Source organism: Glycine soja, chromosome 12 (assembly GCF_004193775.1).
Source record: "Glycine soja cultivar W05 chromosome 12, ASM419377v2, whole genome shotgun sequence".
NCBI lineage: Eukaryota > Viridiplantae > Streptophyta > Magnoliopsida > Fabales > Fabaceae > Glycine > Glycine soja.
The window spans coordinates 6,047,540-6,053,365 of NC_041013.1; the positions used below are offsets into that span (position 1 = coordinate 6,047,540).

Sequence of the window (5,826 nt, forward strand, 5' to 3'; positions counted from 1 at the left end):
TACTTCCCAATTCACTATCTCACATTTAATTTCATTCCATATATATGCCCCTATCTAGCCCCTATTTAAGCTGCTTGAGCCTCCTCCTTTGTTCTCAGTGTAAGATAACACAAAAAAGGTTCATAGCATCCTCTGGTAATTTAACTAAACGTGCTGCTTGTTTCTTGAATGATCATATGTCCAATTTATGTGTATATATATATCTTATATTCTTAGTTCCACTGGCCTCTCTTCTTCGTTGTTTAAAATCATATACATATCTCATGTCCTCCATATTTAGTATGAGTGCTTAATTTTACATCATTGGCTCACTTTTTTTTGTGTGGCTAAAACAAATTTATTCTTAATTCCCCTCTTATATATAGTATGAGCTCACTTTCTTTATTTCTTTTTTTTGTGTGTGTGAAGCAAATTAATCCAGTTACTGTTGAAGATCGAGAATGAAGCTTGTGGTGATTGCACTACTAGTGTTGATGCTGGCAAGCTATTCTATGGCTACAAATAGGATGAAATTGGTGCCAAAATTGGACGAGAGATCAGAACTGGGTAATGAATCTGATGATAATGATCACCACCAAATCCCTCGAAAGAAGTATGGAAAACCTGGATCTGTCGAACGTACAGTGAGTGAGGAGTATAATCACCATTACATCCCTCGCAAGGACTATGGCACACCTGGCCAGGGTGGAAATTAAATATTAAATGTTTATTTAGTACTAATGTATTAAGGATATATATATATGCATCATAAAGCTGTATATATGCACAAGTGTTGCAGTGTTGGATGTGATTGAGTAATGAATGCTAGCTGAGTGTGTGTTGGTAAGATATTTATCTATGTAAGCAATTACTGAGACTATTATTTATCAACTTAAGTCCCGGAACTACGTTTCACCACGTACGATGTACGTGTCCACATATATTGGTATGTAAGAATGTGTGAGTTGTACCCTAATGCTATGTTTGTGATTCTACATATGTGTGTGTGTGTGTCGCAATCACACAATCGGATAGTTGAGTTAATAGTAAATAAAAACAAGAGTTGGTTTGATCAATTCTATATTTTTCGGTCTTCCAACCATTTCTTTAAAAAGTTCTTAATTATTTGTGATTGTAAATTACCACCGTTAATTGAGTGCAAAATACTAAGGATCACAGCATATATAATTTCATCGATATTTGTGAAACCTAGCTTGGCCCAATTTATCTGAAACTTGGTGGCCTTGAGGTTGATTTTATTATTGGATCGATACGTAATTAATTTGGGATGATCTGGTCAAACCTAGCCGATTAAGCCATCAGATTCAGGTGGATCGATACGATTCAACCAATTTTACAAAAAAATAAATGGATCACTTCTACGACATTACTTTAATATCTCATTATTATCAATTATTATTTTAAATTTTGGAATATAAATAAATTTTTCTTACTCAAATAATGTTAACTATATACTTATATATAATAAATACATATATAATTTTAAATTTTTAGTGTGTATCGAATTAAAACAAACTAATACTGTTAGCAATAAATATATATATATATATATATATATATATATATATATATATATATATATATATATATATATATACTCTAAAGTGAGGAAATACATAAAGTGAGAAAGTGAAAATATATAAGTTGTTAATTTAAAATTAATAATAAATATTATAATGTACTTCAATTCAAGTTAATCGTAAAAACATTAGCTCTTATTTAAATTTAACTCTAAATGAGGAAAATTCCCTTCTACTTCATTATTCTGTCAAAATTGGTTATTATGTTAATTTTTGTTAATTTAATTATGTACACGGGTAAGGGTACACCATATACTCTAAATAAATCATTAAATTTAAATTAACAATCAGTATTATTAGGAATGATCGCTATAGCTAACTTCTCGATTAAGAATTGGATTAAAAAAAATTTTCATATACATCACATGCAAAATTTCATATTAATACAAAATCATTTATTACCTTATTCATATTGATTAAATTGGCCTAATATAAATATATTAAAATATATTAAAATATTGATCATTTGATTACTTTTTTATTATTATAGTTTAATTTTGACAAAATTTAATACATACAATCTTGATAATATGTAAATATAATTAAATGATTAGATCAATATAAATCATATTTTATATTAAATTATAAAAATAATATAATAATTATCAGAATTAGACTAATTGATATATCCTCTACTTTACTTTTATATATATATATATATATATATATATATATATATATATATATATATATATATATATATATATATATACACGCAAGAGTGACACTAGAATCATCTATATTTATTATTCTTGTGCTTCGCATTCTATAGTTAAGTAGCATATTCATTATTAATTAATACATGCATAACCAAACATGCTTTTTGGATGGTTAATTGGTGGACCAGTGCCCTGGCTATGTTCACTTTAGCTTCTCCGATTCACTCTCTGTTTTTGATTTATTAGTTTCAGATTTGAACCGTTAATATTCTATTACTTAGCACTCATTTTATACTATAATTAATCAGGTCATAGCTCCGTTACTATGTGTCATGATCAGGTTAGGTCGGATAATGTGGGAAAACTTTTAAAATTGATTTGCTAAAAACACATTATCATTCAATTTCCGGTTCAGACTGAATTATTGAAGTTTTTATTGAGTACATTTTTTCATGACATTAGAAAGACTCTTCAGTGAAGGAATTTAAATGTCCTTTTTATTCAAGCTAGTTATTGGATGAAGGTTAGGATGAATCACCATAAGATGATCCACTATGGATCATAGATAATGATGATCTTTATAGATTAATCTCATATTCTTAATATTATGATGCACCCTCCGTATTATAACACTATTTCTCTTCTTTCCAACAATCAGTGTTGTTGACCATCATTTGTCCATCAGAGATTATTTTTGGCAGCAGTGTTTAGGTTTTTATCTTCTTATTTCCTCCTTTTATCCCAAAACCTAGAGTTACCAAGATTAGCTAGTGACGTCCTAAGGAGAAAAATGGCACTCTGAAACGGCATTGTCCTATACACCAGTTTAATCACGAGGGAGTCATAAGGTGGTTTGGTAATTGGTGGAGGAACATAAGGGTTGGTGGGAGAAGGAGATATGATTTTGAATCTTCCACAGATATAACATATTAACTCGGCTAACATTTATCGATAAAAAAAATTGTTTAATCACGAGAAATGAGAATATCTAGTAAGGAATGTTGGCCACCGCAAGATCAAATCATGGGAATGAGGCTTCAACTGCATCTCTTTCTATAACTTGCAAAAAGCAAAACCCACGCATCATGTTTTCATTCTTTTTTTTTTTTTTTTTTGCTTAGGGATTTCATGATTTCATCCAACAATTCAGGTGTGTGGTGAGTTAATTAACACTTACCCTAATCTTATCTTGGAGGCCTCGTTTGAGGATGCGCTTATCGAGAACTTGGGCATACAATAGTCGATCTCGATGGCTACCACATTCAAGTGCAAGTTGTGGTTTTTTTCCCGACACCAAGTTTCATGGGTGAATCTTAGCTCCAACTACAATAATTTTGCCTCCTTCATCAACGAGCATGGACACGTTTGTGCACAAGTTTTAGTTGGAAGATGTCATCTACTTCAACGAGCTTCCTTAGAGCATAGGAATTTCCACAGTTGAGTTTGTTTTTCAAAGATTGTGTTAATGGTGTACTGTGGATTTTAGAACGATGGTGTCCGATGATAGTCAATCTCATTGGCTACAACCTTGTGGATGGATGGCTTCAAGAAGATTGAGGGTGAGGTTTCCAATGTTGGGGCCAATTTTGAGGACTGTGTTGGTAGGGTGTGTCACAAATTTCTAAACAATGGTGTCCAACAGGAACAGTTTGTTCGCCGAGAGAAACTTTTTAGTTTAGACTCCTATGACATGGTGTAGGGAGCGGTGGTTGCGTGGGAACGATTTTTTGTTTGGGGATGAAGGGAGGAAAGAAAAATAAAAAGAAATGTCGTCATTAAAAATTGTCTTTGATGATGATGAAGAACAATGATCAGCAATAGGGATAGCTAAAAAGAGGTAGAGTTACAGTATGGTATGGAGGATACGTTATAATATTATGAATATGTGATCAATCTAAGGGTCATTATTTATGATCCATAGTGAACCACCTATTAAGGTAATCTACCATTATCTGTTAGCAAATTTGTATTATTCAAAAGTTTTTTTAGCAAAGCATATACTTGATAGCTATAATGATTTTCTCGGACCTCGGCTAAAGATCTTCATTTTGCTTACTAGTGTTATTGTTGCGTAAAAGGCATCCCTGGTATGGTGGGTGTTCAAAAAAGTTAAACTACACCAAATTGTGTGAAAGCTAAACCGAACTGTACTTTGACCGAAACTAAAATGTTTTTTGTGAGGATTCACAAGAGATTTGACGAGAATTTTTACTCCTTTATAAATGGCTTGATTTTTGTAGTTTGATTAGGTTCTCTAGCAGTTCGATTCAATTTTTATAAGAACGATTCAGTTCAATTTTTTTTTATAAAATTGGTGGAGTTGAGTATTTTATGGTTGACTTCAGTTCAGTATTGTTTGATTTTTTTTTAATATCCTTACCGCTAGGGAGATAACGTCAAAAGGAGAGGCATTTGACAATTGGCCTACTATTATGAAGGATTAAGGGACTAACCCCACGAAGTGGGTTTATAAGTCTATATACAACTCAGTGTCTGCATCACTTGGCAAAACTTAGTGGGCCGATAATATATTCTAAAATGCATTGTGTATCTCAAAGTGCATGTTTCTGTCTTCACTTCACAGCTAAATCTGATTCTGTAACTTCGGAGGAAATTTTGAATTTCGGAGATAATCTTCATACTAAGTATAATAGATGTTTAACTTTTGAATGTCACACCTGACCAATAGGTTTCTATTAAGATCAATCTCAGTAAGCACACAAAGCCCGAACTAAGTCTCGCTGTATGTACCTTAAATTTTGAGACAAGCTGAATTCCAATCTTGTCTCTACCATGGCCAACGGATGCATGTAGAACTCTAAAATCATTAATTAGAGTTTCAAATCATGTCCAGTACAATAGAGAATACTTACATAAGATTCTGTTTTTACTACATTGATTCTGTTTTGCAAAGACTTGGAATTCGTTAGATTATTTTTTGGTATTAGGTTTGAGTACCCTTTACTCAAATATTTAGTAACCATGAAAAGAAATACTCAAAAACACCTTTACCAAAATAAAGAGAAGATATTGTATTGTCTAAAGCCACCGATGTTCAATCAAAATTTTGGCGAACTAATCCTGGCTAGAAAAATAATTCTAAAAGCAGCTAAACTATGTTTTTTTTTTTTTTTCCTTTTTGTCATAAACTGAAAAACTAGATCAAGTCACGACATCAACGCCATGAATCTGACTGTGATCCACAGTCATTAAGTAATTTCTCTCAAATCACATCATCATCTCATAACCTAGCTATATATTTATGTTACACACATAATCACCTTTTTACTTTTGTTTTTAAGGTGGAAGAGGAAAAATTGTTCCCATCACATAAGAGAAAGTATCTTCCACGCCACTTTGTTTTTTAAAATAATTACTATTATATACCCTCTTAGTATATCCACCAAGGAGGGGAATGAAAATTGCGATTGGACATGTACGAAGGGAAGAGAAAGAGGGGCAAGAATAATAGAAATAGGTGTAGAATTTACGAGTGTATAAATAATTAAATATTGCCGTTCTTTTCTTTTTTACTTGCCCAAAATCACGTTAAGTTGAGTATTACAGAAATGTGGATGCAAGGATAC

General features: G+C 31.8%; 1 long non-coding RNA gene across 1 annotated transcript; it reads left to right on the forward strand.

Annotated features, from left to right (window-relative positions):
• Nucleotides 1–1,062, forward strand: LOC114379365. Its single transcript, XR_003659472.1, has 2 exons — nucleotides 1–135; nucleotides 409–1,062. It is a non-coding gene; the product is annotated as an uncharacterized LOC114379365 (long non-coding RNA).
• Nucleotides 1,063–5,826: the final 4,764 nt, after the last annotated feature.